This window comes from Puntigrus tetrazona, unplaced genomic scaffold (assembly GCF_018831695.1).
Source record: "Puntigrus tetrazona isolate hp1 unplaced genomic scaffold, ASM1883169v1 S000000009, whole genome shotgun sequence".
NCBI classification, from domain to species: domain Eukaryota; kingdom Metazoa; phylum Chordata; class Actinopteri; order Cypriniformes; family Cyprinidae; genus Puntigrus; species Puntigrus tetrazona.
The window spans coordinates 109,473-131,139 of record NW_025047689.1 but is presented as its reverse complement, the minus strand read 5'-3'; the positions used below and the strand labels follow the sequence as shown (position 1 = coordinate 131,139).

Here is a 21,667-nt window from a genome sequence, read left to right as displayed (position 1 = left end):
GAGACACCAGCGAATCAGCTGGACGGCACTCTGTTACACACAACACAGCCTTCAGCAACACAAAAGCACACGCTTCACCTGGATCTGGACGTGATGTCCGTCTCTTGCCTGTAGACAGCTCTCAGGGAAGGTCAGCCTGCTTTTGGAGGTGACCCTGCGTGCTCCTCTGAAGGGGAAACAGCCGCACAGGATGCTGTAGAGCGTCACCCCGACCGACCAAACCGTAGCCGGTCCTGCGTAATAGCGGTGCTGCCTAAACCACTCAGGAGGGGCGTATTCAAGAGTGCCTGAGAGACACAACAAGACCACAAACGTCCGATCAAAATCTTCCCTTTGGTGTTCACAAACACATGACTGCAGTGAGATCAAAGCAACCTGCAAATTGTTGGTAGGCCGAGTCTTGCAGCAGATCTCCACAGCCGAAGTCCAGCAGCTTGATGTCGTGGGACTCAGTGGAGATCAGAAGGTTCTCAGGTTTGACGTCCCGGTGCAGGACTCCGCGGCTCTCGCAGTGTTTCAGCGCCGTGATCAGCTGCAGCAGGACCTTTTTGGCCAAAGTCTCCTCCAGACATCCGTTCTCCTCGCAGAAACTCTGGAGATCTTTGCAAGAACGGACGCTCCAGGATCATGGTGTAGCGTCTGCGATGGTCAAACCACTCCAGCAGCTGCAGGACGTTTGGGCAGGCAGGAGGCGAATTGACCAGGGTCATCAAAGCTACCTCCAGCGGCAGCAGACCCTGACCTTCCTGCAGAGTCCAAAGATCCGTTACATCCAGAGCTGAATGCAGATTGACAACAGATTCACCTTCAACTCACCACGTTCAGCGTCTCAGGCGCCCTGCTTTTGCAAACGTACTTGATGGCAACCTGTGAACAGATAAACCACAGGAAATCACGCATTCACTGATATGGCCATTTCTAAAAGCTGTTTGAATGAAGCAGGGAAGGAAATGTCTTACTGGCAGTCTGTCGGACCTGCGTATCCCAGCATGCACCGAGCCGAATCCACCTCGGCCCAGCAATGGGCCCTTGACATACGCTTCTGAAACGCACAAGAAATGTATAAACAGAACATTTTCTATTAATAACCGAATCATGACATCTTTGATAATCCTGACCTCTGCGGGAGCGTTTGGCTGGTCTTGTGTTGGAGGTGGACGGCCCTTCATCCTCCCGGCCGCCGCTCTGCCGCTTCCTTTTCCTGTGAGGCTGATCTGTGGACACAGAAACAGCCAGGTCAGAAGGCAGAGGTGCGATGTATCCTGGTAGCTCTTGGCTCAGGGGCTGCTCTGGGTCACGATCACCAGAGCCTCGTCTCCCATCCTCCTGAGCAGCCGTCTGAGAGATACCAGCGCTCCTGGATCTGGAGCGGCCCGAGGCTGAAATATTACACACTTACAATACTTCATACTGTTTTATTAACAGTCAATAATCAAAACATATCAAAACATTAATCAAAACATTAATAAAAGTCTTCTTCTCGGGAATCCTCCGATGAGCTTCAGAAAGCAACAAGATCTGATCAGAAAATACTCAAATGTCTCCTCGTCTCACAACCAACAGATAGCGATGGGTTCGAGTGTTTATATATTCAGTCAGAACTCATAACACGCGTCGCTATAGCAACTAAGACGCGAATCCAGGCGGCTGTTACGTCAGTTCCGCATCGCGCGCACATGTCAGCACGAGTTGAATATTTATGCAATTATTCATTTCTATTTTAAATTTAATTATGATTTTAATTATGGTTTTTAATCTAAACACTTTATTTAACAACTTAGCTCTGTCTCTAAAATAGTTTTAAATTAGTTTTGTTTATACATGAATTTGCGTTTTTAAACGAACGAGTCAATGATTCAGTTAGACACTCATTAAGAACAGACTCCTGAATGAATCAGTCTTTTGAACGAATCATTTGAACGTATGATTCGGTGATAAAAACAGTTACTTGCCACCAACTACTGGCAGTTTTAGTTTCATTTGTAAACTACAATTTCAGATTTAAAATCATTTAATATTTTTGTTTAAAATCAGTTCACATTTCTGTATTAAATGTTTTGTGTGAAACCATCTTAAAATAGACTACTGTAAAAAATGCTGTTCTCACTTAGATTTGTTGTCATGTTTTCAGCCAAAATATCAAACAATTCTTAAATTAAGAAGGATTTTCTCGACATTAAGTTTACTGACAGAGTTTTCGATAGAACAAAATAACTATAAAATTTTGACTAATTTAATCTTTCCTTAAACAAGACAATAATTTAGATTTGTCTAGAAAATCTAGATCTTTTGTCCAGAAACAAGACAAAAAAATGTAAGAAAACCATAATGAAAGAAATTGCTTGAAAACGGCATATTGACATTTGTCTATCATATTAAAATCAGCTAACTAAATGTATTACATATAAACTCACTCTATTTGTTGTGCTGACTTTTATTAAAAATATATCAGAACAATTTCTGACATTCCTAAAGCATCTGAAACCCTGAAACCTAAAAAATGACTGGTGATTTAAAAAAAAAAAAATCACATTGATTTTGCCTTTTGATGTCTATTCATGCCATTTTTTTTCTACAGAGGACATAAAATAAAATATGATTAAAATATATTTTTTCAAAAATGTTATTTTTTTCTTATGACTTAAATAATGTAATGACATTAAAAAATACTTAATTCAAAAAACATTTTTTTTCTATGAGTCAGGAGGAAAAAGATAATTAAGTTATAAAGACTAATAATAATAATTTCTTCCACGGATTATTTTGGTCTCATGGGTGAGTCATGCTCAATGCGTACCTGTTTGAAGAAGAGCGGACCACATCAGATTTTGAGATGTGGCAGCACAAATAGGTTTGTTGTTGATTATTTTATAAGCCTACTTTTTTTATATTGTGCATAAATTTAAGGCAGGTCGTATTTTTGCTGAAGTGTGTTTAGTTTGAGTCGTGGCAGGACAGACAGGTATGCTGTTGACCTCATTCTCAGTGTACTCTGTTGTCTTTGTACTGTGTATAAAAACACATTGAAATTTATTCAGGTTAACTGCGATTAATCATTATTGTTCTCACTCATCGTTAATTTCCTTTTTTATTTCTCATTAATGCATATGCTCTACAAACATTGAATAATGTGAATTTACATGGAAGTGAACAGATTATTTGTAGCTTTTTCTTTGCACTACGTAGAAAGGAATTGATAGAGACTGAGCCTGCTGTGAGGGACACAGCTGAAAGGAGAGTCTTCACAGAGAGTCAAGTGACTTTTATTTTGTGTGCGTCTGTAATTTCGTTATTTAACATTTTCATAAACCACCCACATAAACTACTTTAGAGGTCTGCTTAAGAGTGACTGCTTAATGTCAGTTATAATTTTTTTCTTCGTTCAGATTTTGGCAGAGTTCAGTCAAATATCAGGCAAAAACCTGCAAACCGAATTCTTTCAGGAACCGGACAGATTCACAGACCGTTTCATTGATATTTTCACGTCCAAAAGAGGAGCAATTGGCTGTAAACTGAAGAACATTCTACAGCAGATTGATGTGAGCTCCTCATACACACCCATTTCTTTTTTTTTCAGCTGTTGGTTTTTTGTTGTTTTTGTGTGGTTTGTGCAAGCAGCACTATTAAATGCTTTTCACAATGTTGTTTAATTCTGCAGAAATCTGACATCAATGGCCGACGAACAGCTGTCCTCTATGGGCTTCCACTTCTCCTTGGAGAGGAGCCCACCGAGTTTTACAAGACATGTTTTGTAAGTTGTTTTGTCAGTCATATCCTAATAAAAAAAATGCCTTGAATGAACGAATGCCTTGATTTAAAAACTAATGCATTTTTTATTTTTTTTTACAAATAAATACTATTAAAATGTGACTGATTTTGTCTTTTGCTACACACAATTATAGGACTGTGATGACGAAAGAGAGATCGGTTGGCATACTCACGGTGATCCTGAGGACTCACTCAATGCATCTAAACGCCACATGCGGTCATTTTGGAAGGGATGAATGCGTTGGATGACGTGGGAAATCTTCCTCAAACCATGTGCCTGCTTTTCGGCCTTATTTATGCTCTGAATTTAGAGTATCCTCCCATACTGAAGAACACTTTTGACTTCATTCAGAGAGTGATTTTGTCACTTGGACACAAGGCTCTCAAACCAAAAATACAATTAACTGATTAAGGACTGACCTTTACTTCATTACCAAATTGGTAAATTAGAATAGAGATGAGTCTTTAAAAGAACTTGCACTTCTAAGAGAGCTAGTAAACTTGTTTAGGACAGTTTGTTTTCCAACACTGTTTCCTGTTGGAGTACTTGCGGTGTGCACAATGTAAAGTCGGGTTTTAGAGTAAAACTTGGTGTTAAACGGAAATTAAGGAAGTTTTAAGAGCTGTCATGTCTTATATATATTAAAAAAACCTATAAACTGTATTACATAGGTATATAGTATCTGTTGATTTCATATTTTATACATTTCCTTGACATAACTGGTGGAACCGAAAAGATGGCTGAAGAACTTGTGTTAATATACTGTTACATGACAGATTCTCAATGTGAGCTGATCAGTTTTGTTCTTCAGGCAACGATGTGTCAAGATCGAGGACAGACAGACACCTGCTGGTCATAACATATCTGCGAGGATTTCCAATCAGGTTTTAGACCGTACCATAGTACTGAGACTGCTCTCATTAGAGTTACTAATGACCTGCTTCTATCATCGGACTGTGGTTTTATCTCATTATTAGTGCTATTAGATCTTAGCGCAGCATTCGATACTATCGATCACCACATTCTCTTGGATAGACTAGAAAACTAAGTTGGCATTAGAGGAAGCGCCTTAGCATGGTTTAAATCATATCTATCTGACCGCTATGATGAGGTATCATATCGCTCACAAGTGAAATATGGAGTTCCTCAAGGCTCAGTGCTAGGACCGTTATTTTTCAACCTATACATGTTACCTCTGGGAGATATTATCAGGAGTCATGGTGTTAGCTTTCACTGCTATGCTGATGATACTCAGCTCTATATTTCAGCGCAGCCTGGTGATACACACCAAACTGAGAAACAAACAGAATGCATAGTCGATATAAAAAACTGGATGATGAGTAACTTCTTAATGCTAAATTCTGAAAAAACAGAGGTGCTAATAATTGGACCTAAAAACCCCACATATAATAATCTAGAACACAGTCTAAGACTTGATGGCTGCTCTGTTAATTCTTCATCATCAGTTAGGAACCTAGGTGTGCTGTTTGACAGCAATCTTTCCTTCGAAAACCATGTTTCTAGCATCTGTAAAACTGCATTTTTCCATCTTAAAATATATCTAAATTACGACCTATGCTTTCAACCTCTAATGCAGAAATATTAATTCATGCGTTTATGACCTCGAGGTTTGATTATAGTAATGCTTTATTGAGTGGTTGTTCTGCACGCTTGATAAACAAACTTCAGCTAGTCCAAAACGCTGTAGCTAGAGTCCTTACTAGAACTAGGAAGTATGATCATATTAGCCCGGGTTCTGTCAACACTGCACTGGATCCCTATCAAACATCGGATAGATTTTAAAATCTTATTATTACCTATAAAGCCCTGAATGGTTTAGCTCCTCAATACTTGAGCGAGCTCTTATCACATTATAGTCCTGCCCGTCCGCTGCGTTCTCAAAACTCTGGCCATTTGATAATGCCTAAAATATCAAAATCGACTGCGGCCGGCAGATGCTTTTCCTATCTAGCACCTAAACTCTGGAACAATCTCCCTAACGCTGTTCGGGAAGCAGACACACTCTGCCAGTTTAAATCTAGATTAAAAATCTAGATCTTTTTAACTTAGCCTACACATAACACACCAACACACTTATATTATTTAAATCAGTTAAAGGATTTTTAGGCTGCATTAATTAGATTCACTGGATCCGGGAACATTACTCCTAAAACACGATGTACTTGTGACATCGTAAAAAGAATGGCATGTATGCTAATATTAGTCTTGTTTCTTTCTTAATCTGTTTCACAGTTTGTATCCAGAGTAGATGGTGTATCAGCACTGTTGGAAACTTTTTTTAGCTTCTTTTTAAGAAGAGACCAGGAGATTCTTGGTAAAGCAGGAGTTCGTTTTTTTATTTCGTTGCTGTAGTCATCTGCAAGAAGTCTTCAAGAAATCTTTAAGAAAATCGTCAAGCAATCTCCAAGAAAATCTTCAAGAAATCTCCAAGAAACAAATCTAACCGAAACATGTTAGGTTGAAGTATATATGTTTCAAAGGGGAGGAGTACACAGAGGTGGAGACCAGTAAAACAAGAGTATGCAAATGCGATCAGGAACTTAGCCCAGAACAGGAACTTTCCCGATCCTTGATCTATTTAGCATCCAGGTGTCATTCAAATGCATAGGTGAAACAAAAGGCACAGTTGTACCTTAGGATTAGCATTCACACTTGATTTAGGACACCTACCAGATGTTCAAGAACTGAAAGACAAAAGATAACTGTCTCGGAGCTTGGGCTTCCTGCTCTTAGAATGTAAATCACAATACACATTCAGCATATACTGTTATATTGGCGTCTGTGTTTAACCTTTTATAAATTTGTAATACAACAGCACCCAGAGATTATGTTCATCAGAGACCAGAAAACCTAGATGCGCCCGTGGACAGATCACCAGACCCTGATGCGCACACACACACACACACACACACACACACACACACACACTCACTCACTCTCTCTCGAAGTCATTTACACTATCTGACAAAGCTGTGTTTAAAATTGAACTGGCTCCAACTGGTTTCTCCCATGTTTTTTTCTTCATTCTGTATGGATGGGGTTTTGGTCCCTTGCACCGCTTATCGCCTCTGGCTTGCTTTGTTGGGGACACTTAACTTCTAGCAACTATTGTCGAATTGATTACAGAGACCGTCTCTTCATTTAATAACAAATTGTTCACTCTCGTTATTATACTTCTCCCATGTGTTCTGAGTGACCTACTTTCTATTAATTGTCTAATTGTCTTCAGCTGTGTCTTGTTAATTTAGTCAGTTCCTGTGTGTATTTAAGTTCCAGTTTTCTTCTGTTTAATCGTCACTTCTCGCCCTTAAAGCGGTTTCCTCTAAAGCGTACCAGCACTTTACGTCTAATAAACACTTTCATGTTCGATTCATGTCTACCAGAAATCTCAAAGATCATTTAGGTTCTTCTTATCAAAGGTGTCTGTGGTCCTGGTTACACCTCGTGTTAAGATGTGTTTTGGTCAATCACAGTTTTTTTTTAAAGTTGAATGCTTTCGACCACATGAGCGTCTACTCTATGAGCGCGATCCAGTCTACTTCTGGGAATAGTTGAACGTGGACAAACTTAACCCATTCACAGCTGTATTTAGCTTTTTTCTACTTCAGACCAATGAAAAGGCACCTTAATAACAGGTTACTGCAATCCAGAAATGCATTTTGATTCTTTGTGTGATATTTTTAAATTCAACTTTTGACTGCAATGCGGTGGACAATGGATAATTTTTTAAGATGTTAATTAAAATGTTATTTTCTTCTGCCACTAAAGCCACAAGAGCATTTTTACAATCAGTAGTGATAGACATAAAATGTCAATGAAGTTAGAAAAGGAAACAGGATTCAGAGATCTGTTGAAGTCTGTTAATAAAGTAGATTGTGAGCTCATTCAAACTGTTCAGAAGTCTATAGCAGGGTGATATAGATATGGGTGATTTTTCCATCAGTCCGTAGTAGAATATGAATCTGAATATGAAATATGAATCTGTGACCACGAGATCCTGAACGACTCTAATAAATAAATAACTGAAGAGTAAGAGAATAAAATTTGGATATCCTAGTTAGAAAGTGAAATAAATGATTGATAAATGTCTCAGTATAAATGGTCACTCTCTTAAAGCCACAGGTGTCTAAGAAAAGCAAGAACTTGGAAAACTTTTACACTTGGAAAAACCTTTACAATGTTTTTTCTTCAGCAAGCACCTCACAACTTTTCTTTAGGCAATGTCAAATCTAGTGAGTGTTATATAATTATATTACATTGCATTAATAAGTATATTTCTTCCATAGAACATCATATAAATAAATCTGTGAAGTGTTTGATTCAGTGAGTTTGTGTTGTTTGTGATCCTCTCGTCATCAGCTGCAGTATCTCTCAGCTGTATCAGTGCAGTCACTGTGACTCTGACTCACAGCTTTTTGTACGACTCTTTATCACTGTGTGAACACCCAGCTACCACTGATATAGTGTCTACTCTGACAGTAATAATCTCCTGTATCTTCAGTCTGGACTCCTCTGATGGTCAGAGAGAAATCACTTCCATAGTTTGATCCACTTCCACTGAATCTAGATGGAGTTCCTGAATAAAGGCTTCTTATGCCATAAATTATGAGTTTAGGAGCTTCTCCAGGTTTCTGCTGATACCAAGACACACAGTGATAACAGTTAGAAGTCAGACTCTGACTGGTTTTACAGCTGATCGTAACAGTTTCTCCTTGTTTGATGGATTTTATTTCTGGATTCTGAGTCACTGTCACTTGTCCCCAGATCTCTGAAAAAGACATTCAGTGGTTATTGCACTGTTTCATAAGATGTGTGTAATGATATTTAGTGCAGTATTTAGTCAAATATTTACCCTGAATACAGAGAGTCAGAGTCCAGATGAGGATGAGGATGTTGTTCATTGTAGTAGTTGAGTCTTGTGTGATGATGAAGATTGTGTTGTGTTCTGCTCTCAGTCATGAAGTGTTAAACTCACAGCACTATAAACACTCTCAGAGCACTGAAGCATGTCTGATGATGTAAAGAAGTGGGCGGGGTTTAGCTTGAGCTGCTATTTAATCTCATACGCTGTTAAATAACTAATGAATTTACATTTTCAAAAAAAAAGTTATTCAGTAATTTTTGTTAAGGGTGTAAATTATTTTTGTTGTTATTTCAGTTATTCTTATTAAAGTGGTTTATACTAAAACAATGCAGCATCATATAGAAGTGACTGTATAAACAGCCTCTTCACTGTCATCGGCCTCTGATAATAATTATTGAGGTAAAGATATAATATTTAGCTGGTCATGTGATCTCAACATCTCAGCTTCTCCAGTCACTGTGTGTCATAAATCACTTTCATATTCTCCAACAAAGATAATGACGTGTATATCAGTGTTACGAGACGCTGTAATGTTTAACATCTCTGTTTCATTTACAAACATACGGTATGGAGAACGTCTGAAAGAGAGTTTGTTTCCAACTGATTCATTTTGCTTTTAAAAAGGTCATATATAAAGATTATCATGCCTCTGATCACAAGTACAGATGAACAATGTGTATATTGAAAATATGCATCACATTTCGGAAAAATTTCTCTGCAGCTGCAGGATTTTCTGTGAATCAGAACAGAAACATATTACGAGAAACTACACAACATACTTTTTTAAAGAAATATATAATTACTATTTCTGACTTAAGATGACCTAAGACGACCTTTGACCTCTTTTGTTATGGATGCATAATAAAAGAGGTCAAAGGTCATCTCAGAGGTCAGGGATAGTAAATAAATATATTTATTTATAAGTATTATATAAACACATCACGAGAGAATGAATGAAAAATATAGGACCGAATCTATTGTAAATTAATAAAAAATAATAAACTCTTAATCCAATTATGAAAGTTTTACATAATGTTCAAGGAATAAATAACATTTTGAGAGGAATTTGTGTGAAAGAGTTTATTTTACTTTTCTTTCTTTTCTTTACAGTTTTCGTTTTAAAGCATTTACTAAAACTAAATTGAGTGTTTCTCTCTCAGTGTGTTGAAGTGTTTGTGTCTCTGCTGGAGTTTGTGTTCACTCGAGTGAAGAGAGGTTTTTGTACGAGTCTTTCATTAGATCGTATCACTGTGGTGGACTTTCGGTGGAGGAACTAAACTGGTGCTCGGTAAGTCTTTTTAATTCTCCAGACATACAATTTATGAATAAAATATTTATTACTGGTTTATTTTCTCAATTAGTTTTAACTCTGTGTTCATACGTAACTAAACTTCTTTTGTAGATGTACAAAAATAAACAGATTTGATATCAGAATATATATAGCAGCTACTTTCTGTAGTTCAGTCAGTGATTCTGAATCTCGTTTGATATCGTTGTTTTTATAATTCAGTCTTTTTAAAAACAGGAACCATTTCTCAAAAAATATATAAATTCTGTTTATTCTGTATTTTCTAATTATAAAAACATTATTTTTAGTTACAAAATCTTTTGTTTAAATTTTAGTTAGTGTCTTCTGTGTTTAATTTCATTCATGAGATTGAATTGAAGAATTGAAATATAAAGTGAGTCTGTAACTTGTATATTGTGTGTATATCAGCTCATTTCTAATGTTTTCTAATATATTCAGCAACATAATATTAACTTCATCTGAACTGTGTCACAACATTTCATCTTAAATTAGTCACATTTTTAGCTGCATATAAAAAAATAAAACATGAGAGGACTATTTAGCGCTGGTTCTTATAATTCAGTGCTTTTAAATACAGGAAACGATTTGTAAAACCAGAAAAGAAAGAAGGAAAAAAACCTAATTTATAAATTCAGTTGATTCAGTTGTTTTCTAATTACGAACAACAGTGAAATCATTTTAGTCACAAAATCTCTGTTTAAATTTCATTTATAAAGAATTTAAAAATATTCAACAAAAAAAAACACTAAGTGTCTTGTATGTTTAGTTTCATTTATGACGTCTAATTGAATTAAAATGTATAGTGATTCTGTAACTTGTATATTGTGTGTATATCAGCTCATTTCTAATGTTTTCTATTATAATCAGCAACATAACTTAACTTCATCTGAACTGTGGTCACAAAATTTTAGCTTAAAATAGTTATATTTTATTAAGTGTAAAATAAATTTTAAAAACATGAGCGGAATATTTATCCTAAAACACTAAACTACTGGATTCAAGCGGTCAGTGCCCTGCTTTAGTTTAGTTTTCTTTCTGAAGTTTGATATAAATGTAGGCAGTGATCGTGTAGTTTGTGTTTATCACATGAACTGTGATGAGATGGTGATCGTGACTGCGCTCCTCACGTCTGCTGCTGAAAGTCCTGTAGAAATGCTGTGAACGCTGCAGAAGAGTGTGTTTGTGAATGTGTTGTGTTTGTCTCCTGCAGCTGGTCCCACAGAGAAGCCCTCGGTGTCTCTGCTGCCGCCCTCTTCTCTGCAGATCTCTGGAGACTCAGCCGCACTGCTCTGCCTGCTCAGCTCTTACTCTCCACAGGGGCGCAGGTGAGCTGGACGCTGGACGACTCAGAGGTCACCGAGGGGTCGTGACCAGCGCAGAGAGCGAGCGGGACGGCCTCTACAGCCGCAGTAGCGTCCTGACCTCAGCAAAGCACGCTGGGAAAAGGGAGAGAAGTACGTCTGCAGAGTAACACATGATGGAGCTTCTCGTGACGCCTCGTTCCGCAAGAGTCGCTGTTAGTCGCCGCAGTGCTGATGTTTCTCTCCTGAAGATGAGCCGTATCTGAGTGTCCTGTGTCAGGCAGGATTCACGTGAGTCTAGTGCTGCAGCTGTAGTCATTTACTGTAACTCAAGACTGAAAGAGAGCTCTAGTGTCAAAGCACTGGCTGATCTTTCAATCTGCTGTGTTTGCTGCAACATTCAATAAAGCTTCTCAACAAGCTCCGTTTGTGTCCGACCACATCATTCCACAACTAACAGATCAAGACGCATGTAGTGTTTTTCACAAGCTCCATCAGTAGCAGTAAATGGAGTCAAATAAAGCTCTTGGGGTTTGAACATGGTCTCTGGAGACAGAGCTGCTCTATTCTGAGACCGTCACAATCACTCCACCCTGACCATGAAAATGAGATTTGATTGGTTACATAATCTGGACGGAAACAGATGGGTTTTGCTTCTCTAGTCAAGCAGAACAGCAGATAAACTATTACTAATTTAGACAGAAACAGGAACGTTATTATTGGCTTGAGTCTGAATAATTTTTCAGTTACAGTGTTTTGCAACCATAGGACAGGAAGAGTTAAATAAACTAATCACTAAGTCTAAATCTGCCACGTGTGTATTAGGTCCTATTCCAACTAAATTTCTGAAAGATATATTACCAGCTGCTGGTGAACCTCTTCTAAATATTATTAACTCCTCCCTATCATTAGGTCACGTTCCTAATCCATTCAAATTAGCAATTATTAAGCCTCTGATCAAAAAAACACAACTTGATCCTAATGAATTATCTAACTACAGACCGATATCAAATCTCTCATTTATATCAAAAATATTAGAAAAAGTTGTGTCAGCGCAGTTATGCTCCTTCTTAAAGATGAATGACGTCTATGAGGAGTTTCAGTCAGGTTTTAGACCGCACCATAGCACAGAAACCGCATTAGTTAAAATCACTAATGACCTGCTCTTATCCTCCGGCCGAGGCTGCGTCTCGCTACTCGTTTTACTGGATCTCACTGCTGCATTTGACACCATAGATCATAATATTCTCCTGGAGCGTTTAAACACCGCTGGTGTACAGGGACAGGCTTTAAAGTGGTTTAAATCATACCTATCAGACCGTTATCAATTTGTAGATATAAACGGAGACCGCTCTAGTACAATGCCTGTAAAGTGTGGTGTGCCTCAAGGATCAGTTCTAGGCCCCTTACTGTTCTCTATATACATTCTGCCCCTGGGGAACATTATTAGAAAACACGGGGTTAATTTCCACAGTTATGCAGATGACACACAGCTATACATTTCATCTAAGCCTGATGAGTTATCAAAAAAGTGTGTTAAAGACATAAAAGACTGGATGACTAGAAATTTTCTTCTATTAAACTCTAATAAAACAGAGGTGCTTCTTATCGGCCCAAAAACATGTTTGCAGCAAATTTCTGAGCTCAAACTACAATTAGATGGATGTGATATAAATGTTACTTCGACAGTTAAAGACTTGGGTGTGATGTTGGACAGCAACCTGTCCTTCGAACACCATATCACTCATGTTACAAAATCTGCCTACTTTCATCTTAGAAATATTGCTAAACTCAGACACATGCTCTCTCTCTCAGATGCAGAAAAGCTAGTTCATGCGTTCATGACATCTAGACTGGATTACTGTAATGCGCTGCTCGCTGGTTGTCCAGTATCTTCAATAAACAAGCTTCAGTTAGTGCAGAAAGCAGCCGCTCGAGTTCTTACCAGGACAAGGAAATATGATCATATAACCCCAGTTTTATCCTCCCTGCACTGGCTGCCTGTTCATTTCCGAATTGATTATAAAGTACTGTTACTGACCTACAAGGCTCTAAATGGTTTAGCCCCCATTTATCTGACCAGCCTTCTGTCAAGCTACAACCCGCCACGCTCTTTAAGATCTCAAAACTCAGGGCTCCTGGTAGTTCCTCGTATAGCAAAGTCCACTAAAGGTGGTCGAGCATTTTCACATTTGGCACCCAAACTCTGGAATAACCTTCCTGCAAATGTTCGGGGATCAGACACACTCTCTCAGTTTAAGTCTAGGCTAAAGACATATCTTTTTAGCCAAGCATACTCATAAAGATTCACATAAACCTATGCTACAGTACATCGTGATTCCCAATAGTATGAATGGCCGCTACGCTAATTATCCTTTTGTCTCCACCTCGGGATGCACATCCTGAGCCATCTAGTTACCGAGCCTCTCCAGTGGACCCAGTGAGGAGATGACCTTCCTGCGATGACGTCGAGGAAAACTTAACCTTCCGCCTGGATTAATTCATTAATTAATTCTCTTAATGACCAATTCTATCTTGAATTTTCTTGTATTGTAATTCATCCTGTTGTGTAATGATTTGCTTTTGTGCAGCTGCTTTGGAGCAATAGCCATTGTAAAAAGCGCTATACAAATAAACTTGAATTGAATTGAATTTTTAAAAAAATAATAAGTGGAACTAACTGAAATAAGCCTGGATTATTTGGTAAACCGCTCATGTCTGGACTTCAATAAATCTTCAATAAACAAGTCTTGTATTTCAATAAATTTAATAAGTGTTAAATTAATAATTAATACTTCTCAGTGTTTATAAGAAAATCACTGGAATGGTGTTAAAAGTAACAGTGAATCATTATTGGAGTTAATTTGATAATTAAGTGTTTAATTGAGTGTTAATAAGCAGAATCGAGGAAAGAGAAACAACAAGAACAGAAATAAAGAGAAGAGACCAAAAGAAACACAACAAATAAAACTGAACTACAGACAGAGCTTTAGATGAAATCAGCTGAAATCTCTCAAGATCTCATCAGACAATGATTAAACATTGATCTTCTTCTTCTTATTATTATTATTATTTAAAAAGCAGAAACTGTAAGACAATTTAACAGCATAATATATTAATGCTATAATGCATGCTGAGAAACATGAATGAGATTTATGTTGGCTCCCATCATGCAATGTGATATAAAGCTTTTTGTTGATTTAAAGGGTCAGAGATGTAATTTTTGTAATAATCCTTGTGTTGTTTGTGATCCCTCGTCATCAGCTGCAGTATCTCTCAGCTGTATCAGTGCAGTCACTGTGACTCTGACTCACAGCTTTTTGTACGACTCTTTATCACTGTGTGAACACCCAGCTACCACTGATATAGTGTACACTCTGACAGTAATAATCTCCTGTATCTTCAGTCTGGACTCCTCTGATGGTCAGAGAGAAATCACTTCCAGATCCACTTCCACTGAATCTAGATGGAGTTCCTGACTGGAGGTTGTTTATGTAATAAATGAGGAGTTTAGGAGCTTCTCCAGGTTTCTGCTGATACCAGGCTAAGTAGCTGCCGTATATTCCTACATCTATGTTACACTCTATTGTAGCTGTTTGACCGAGCTGGACAGTTTTAACTTTAGGTTGAGTCAGAGTGACTCCTCTGGATTCTGAAGAAGAGAAAATAAAGTCAGTTTGTTTGTAAATCACCTTCACAGAAGAATATTTGTATACTAAATTGGTAAAAACAAGAACAACAGTAACTTTTTTTTTTAATATAAAATCATAGTATTTCACCTAGGATAAAAGCTGCAACGGTCCAGATGAGGATGAGGATGTTGTTCATTGTAGTAGTTGAGTCTTGTGTGATGATGAAGATTGTGTTGTGTTCTGCTCTCAGTCATGAAGTGTTAAACTCACAGCACTATAAACACTCTCAGAGCATTGAGACGTGACTATAATGCAAAGTGACTCTCAACACACATATATATTGTTACGGGGTGAAGAATCACCTGTGGCCAGGTTCTCCTTGTTTGTTTCCAGGGTGACGCTGGTGATCTCTCAGGATGCTCTTCACTATATATATATATATATATATATATATATATATATATATGCAGGATTTATGTTTGTATACATTAGTCTTTCGATCTGTGCAGTAGTAACTGCAACTGTTTCAACAATCATTTTGTTAATGCATTGAAGCAGGCAAAGATTTACACTGCGTTTAAATTATTAATTTAGCATACATAATTTTGCATGTAGACGGTAATGCTAGTAAATATATTAGTCTGAAATAGATTAAAAGCATTATATACATCATAGTTTATCTAGAGAAATAACTGACTACATGAAGCTTTCATTTCAAGATGATGCATGGCATGTTGCCATCTACTAATGGGCATTAGTGTGTGTTCTCTGATCAGTGTTGTGTGTGATTGTGTTGTAGAGCAGCTGCATTATCTCTCAGCTGTATCAGGTTTTGTACGACTCTTTATCACTGTGTGAACACAGGTTTATTGTTGATCCAGTGGTAACTCTGACAGTAATAATCTCCTGTATCTTCAGTCTGGACTCCACTGATGGTCAGAGAGAAATCACTTCCATAATCAGCTCCATTTCCACTGAATCTTGATGGAGTTCCAGAGTAAAGGGTTTTAATGCTGTACACTAAAAGTTTAGGAGCTTCTCCAGGTTTCTGTAGGTACCACGAGACGCATAAGACTTGCAGTCACCATCTGACCGGCGCCCAATAGAGCTGCTGGTTTTACAGGTCAGAGTCACTGTTTGTCCGTTCTGAACATGTTTCTCTGTTGGAGTCTGAATCGAAGTCACCTGTCCTGCAGAGTCTGAAGAACAATTAAACGACATTAAACTTTCAGAACTGAATAGAGAATAGAAATGTTTGAATTACAACTGCAAAGTTGTCATTTTAGTTGTTGTGTCTGTTAAAGTGTCAGTCATGACGTGTTAAACTCTCAGCACTATAAACTCTCTCAGAGCACTGAAGCATGTCGATGAAAATTTGAATAATTTACCTAAAAAGCTGTAACTCAAACCACTGATCAGTGGACAATGCGCTCATCATTAAACATGGACTGACCTTATATGAATGTATAAACATTATCAAAAAGCCAAACCATAATTGGTTATAACACAGTATTCCAGATTTGTTCAAGTCAAGTGACTATTATTTAAGTCACACAAAAAAAAGAGTGATGAGCTATTAAATAGTGACTGAAGTGACTTGTGGCCAGGTATGGTGATTCATACTTGGAATTTGTGTTCTCTAACCATTATGCCATTTCAAATGCTTAGCTGAGACTGTTGGGAAGGGCTTGATTTGATCCAATTGGCGTTTATATCAGTAACTGTAGCAGTGAATGTGGTGAGTGGTAACTAGAAAGCTGAATGGCACTGGAGACTGTGAATGCCACCTACAATAGTACAATTGTAGGTGCACTACAATTACAAAAAACATGCCTAGCCAGCAGAGGAAGCCATCGCCAGAGTACTAGTAGTGCTCCCTCTGCAGTCATTTCCTGTTTGTGGGCTTTATATCAAGAGGCCCACCATGTGCTCAATGTGAAGTATTGCCAGTATCACCGCCTTACCAAGTGTTTGCTTACCATTGTTCTATTGACTGCCAAGTGTATGATCTCTGCCTGTTTGCCTGACTGCAGATCTCTGATCTGTTTGCCTGTCTGGATTCATTGCCTGGTAAAGACCCATTGCCTGTTTATTGATCACTTGATTACTCTTGGATTATCCCTGAACCTGTCAGCCTGTCGGACTGCCTCTCTGTGTGTGACCCTCTACCTGAATTACGTTTATGTTTGTTGCCCTTCTAATAAACTTCTGCACATGGTTTCTACGCCAACATCTGCCTCCTCATTACACACTGGAAATTTAGTGTACTTACTCTGTATGTTGCAGGTTGTAATCTAAAGCATTACCAGACGAGACAATGTATTGTGATAATACTCTTAGGTGTGTTTGTTGAAAACACCAGAAGAGTCGACATTTTCTGGTGGCATTATAGTCTTTTATTACTGTCACACTCTGCAAAATTAATAAAAGCTTGAGTTTATACCTCTGCATGTTTGTTCTCTGATCAGTGTTGTGTGTTATTGTGTTGTAGAGCAGCTGCAGTATCTCTCAGCTGTATCAGTGCAGTCACTGTGACTCTGACTCACAGCTTTTTGTACGACTCTTTATCACTGTGTGAACACATATTTACTGTTGATGTAGTGAAAACTCTGACAGTAATAATCTCCTGTATCTTCAGTCTGGACTCCTCTGATGGTCAGAGAGAAATCACTGTCAGATCCACTTCCACTGAATCTAGATGGAGTTCCTGACTGGAGGCTGTTAGCTCTATATATCAGGAGTTTAGGAGCTTCTCCAGGTTTCTGTAAGTACCAGTGTAACTCATTACCATTATAAACTCTGCTGCTGGTTTTACAGTTTATTGTGACGTCTTGTCCTTGAGCTGTTGTTATTAATGATGGACTCTGAGTTACAGTGATCTGTCCTCTACACTCTGAAAGAGAAAACAAAAATAACATTTAAATATTTGATGTACATTTCACATTTCAAACAATGAATAATAATAATCATGTTTTATCACACAAACCTTGAGCGAACAGCGTGAGAGTCCAGATGAGGATGAGGATGTTGTTCATTGTAGTAGTTGAGTCTTGTGTGATGATGAAGATTGTGTTGTGTTCTGCTCTCAGTCATGAAGTGTTAAACTCACAGCACTATAAACACTCTCAGAGCACTGAAGCATGTCTGATGATGTAAAGAAGTGGGCGGGGTTTAGCTTGAGCTGCTAATTAAGTAACTGAGATATAGCTTACGTTCATTGCAATATATGTATAAAAAAAGAAAAAAAACTGAATGCCAAAAATTTTTTGAGTTGATTTTTTTGAGAATTTTTGGATTTTTCCAACATTTTCATCAACAGCAGCAACATCATCAAAATATTTAGGGTTTTCAATGTTTGAATAAACAGACAATATTGATTCAAAGATTCAACGTTAATTCTTACACTGAAACAATGACATGTTGATACGGGAATTCATTTTATGTGGCCCTTTTTATCATTACTATAATTTTGCAAGTATTTCTTTTATATTTTACACTGTGAATGGAACAATAAAGCCATCCCTACCCTAACCCTATGCAACACATTTTGATTATTTCCTCTTGTTTTAATGACTTTAATGACATTTAAAAAGGGAGGGAAAAAATTGTCAAAAGTCAGGTTTGAACCCGAGTCACTCGCATAAAAGCATTACAGCACACACATCTCCTCGACACTACTGTACTTGTCCTTCAGCTCTGAATCCAGATCCTTCATAAACAGTCATGTATAGTATAGGTTACAAAGCCACAACACTTCATAGCAGAGATGACGTATCATATCCAGGTGATTCATGCACCTTTTTGAGCTGCTCAGCAAGTGCCTTGATGCTGTCCGTCTCTTTCTCTGTGCTGTTGGCGCTGGTGGAGGTGTTGAGTGCCTTTTCTTTCAGCAAAGCTACATCGCTTTCCAACTTCAGCAGCCTTCGGGTGGCTTTACTCAGTTTTAGCTCCGAGTCCGATGTCTCAGACTCCACCTTTTGAACAAAAGAGATATGGTACATTTTAGTGAAGTGCTTCTCAACCACAATCCCACTCAAAATTGCTCATTCCAAAAATAGTTTTGCTTCACGTCAGATTTTTCTACTAAATGTTTTTGCTTTTGACAATTATTTATAGGACAAAGAAGTCTTGTACTACGCTTTAATCAAAAACGCTATAAAAACATGATTTATATTTTTCTCTGATACTTTTTGTCAATTTCACATTTTAATGATTTAAAAAACATTATTTCACACCTATTTTTGTTTAGAAATACCTGAAGGCAAATACATATCTATAAATATCTGTACTTTTGTGAGGCCTCGATGAACAGACACGAACCATAAAAGGGGGAATCGCGCTAAAGCCAGGTCGTAAAATTGCACATCCTCCGCACCCCGGACCATAAAGGCAATCAAGATGGTCCGCAGAGCGTTGCGGAGCGCCGCAAAGTCTACCAAACGTTCGCAAGGGACTGTCGCTGCAGTGAGCTCGACCAATCCGAGCGTACCCACGTCAAGATTGGGATGATTGAAATGCAACATCTGGTCGACAGCACGATAACCCGTTCTGCGCACTGATCTGGGACCAGTTCTACCGAGCCACCAAGTCAAAAGGTGATAAGACTCCCGCGGTGAATCAACGTGGTCAGGACAGCATCACACTTTCAACCCCCCCCAGGGAGGCTTGCTGTGTCCCAAGACGCATTCCTCAAAAGCGCGCCTTTTTCCTTTTCGCTACAATAAAGGAACTGCCAGGACACACATAAAACTACTAATCGAACAATCTAAATGCCTTCCTTTCAAACAAATAAAGGTTCATCTGTAAATAACTGCTTAATAAATGTTTTGGGATGCATGTAGTAACCGCTATATACTCCTTAAATAATCCTCTAACAGAGAGCGTTCCATAAGCGCTAGATAATGCATGTTTGATATCAAATTGAAGCTTACGATGTTTCCAATATCGTGGTGAGTGAATATGTGTGTTTGTGCAATGCACAACAGTGTATTCCACTTATAAGCTTTTTGATAAGGAACAGAAGTGCAGAATGTCAATTCTAACTGGGATAAAGTATGCACGAAACCGGAGTCGAAAGCAGGCGTGGACACGCCCCTTCGACCTCGTGATTGGACAACTGCCCAGGGCACGGGCCAAAACTTGCACCTCAAAACGCAGGAACAGAGTTCTCTGAGTCGAGTCGAGCGGAGTCGAGACGAACCTTTCGGAACTACCAGGAGTCGCAAGGGAATTCGGGTCGCTGCAGGAACTGCCAAGGAAACGGAGAAACTTCGGAACTTGAAGAAGTTAGAAGACTCTGACGAGAACGACCCGATACCCTCGACTCCGGTCCGCTCCGTTACCTCACTCCACGGACACTCACTGCCCTTTCCATAACCAACTCGGTTCATCCAAAGCGAACCACCAAGCTAGAGAGACTTCATTCAAACGGCCCGGGAAAGCCCGACCACGTCCTCCCACGGACGAGCCTGACCAATCAACAAGCCGGGGTTTCCCCAGACACGCCGAGTGGTAAAACTACCTTTCCGTCTCTACTGAATTGGCGCAGACACATATAAGCGAGGCTAAACCTAACTTTGCTTTGTTGGTGCTCTTAGTGCGATCTCAGAACTAGCTAACAGACTTTGGACAGACAATTATCCATTTCCCTTCCAACCTGTGAATGTGTGTATGAATGCATGTGTGTGTGTATGTGTTTATGTTTAGTCTTCTCAGTGTAGTCTTGTCAATTAGTAGGTACTGTTTAATAAATTGTGTTTCATTATTACGAATTCTTGTTTGTGTGTTATGTAACTGGAAAGTCAAACTCATGCCCAGATCCGTTGTTACCTGCTCGAGGTAAAGCGAAGAATCCAATTGATTTATTTTGCTGATCACAGAGTAAATTCATATTGGTAACATACATTTAAATTGCCCTAAAACGCTGGACGTATTAGGTGATTTAAAGGTATACTTGAATTGCATACCAACGTGAATCTTTTAAGATTCAATTCCCCAAACTTGAATTGAGAGCTGATTCAAATGACAATTCATAATTATCATAATTAATAAAATTAGGTGTGAAAACCCTACAAAAGTATTATCATAATTCACTGTGTTCCTGTTTTATCCTAATCCTTAGAAATAGCAGAATGTATCACTTAAAGTGTAACATAAAAAAATACACACATTAACCCTCTGTCCACTAAAAGACACACTGCAATCATCTGCAAATGTACAGGCTTTATTAAAATATATTTACACTAAATGTATAATTGAAATTACATTTCTTTATATGATTCAATGAATTTATAAAACCACAAGCAAACCAACTAAAAATCTATTACATCTAAACATTAATAAATATGAATTATATGTACAATTTAGTGTCTAGTGCCTCGGTCTGTTCCTCTTATTTACACAATGTCCCATTTCTCCCTTTTCTCTACTCTCTATCTGATCTCAGGCTCTGGTTTCTGCTGGTTCTGTGTGTTCAGCTCCTCCAGGATCCACACAGAGCCCCTCACGGACTGAAGATGACCAGGAAGCAGTTCTCTGAACTTCCTGTGTCACTCCTGCTCTCCCTATACAAACAGTCGAAAGCATTGATCTAGACTGATCCCAACGACACAATCCAGCCGTGACTGCTGTGATTCAGAAAGTGTGTGTCACTGGTCTTACACCTGTTCAGTTTAACCAGGGGTGGCTCTCAATGTCCTCTAAACTGGGCCGGTCTGATGCCGATGCGGAGACACCAGCAGAATCAGCTGACGGCACTCTGTTACACACAAC

General features: G+C 38.4%; 1 long non-coding RNA gene and 3 pseudogenes across 1 annotated transcript; 1 reads left to right on the top strand and 3 right to left on the bottom strand.

The window, feature by feature from the left end:
* LOC122332338 overlaps positions 1–17,993 on the bottom strand; it is a 190,245-nt pseudogene extending 172,252 nt beyond the window's left edge.
* Positions 1–21,667, bottom strand: part of LOC122332334 — a 249,997-nt pseudogene that overhangs the window by 217,064 nt on the left and 11,266 nt on the right.
* On the top strand, positions 3,086–3,684 carry LOC122332359. The gene is made up of 3 exons (XR_006248474.1): positions 3,086–3,272; positions 3,387–3,539; positions 3,659–3,684. It is a non-coding gene; the product is annotated as an uncharacterized LOC122332359 (long non-coding RNA).
* LOC122332340 lies at positions 8,221–8,749 on the bottom strand (annotated as a pseudogene).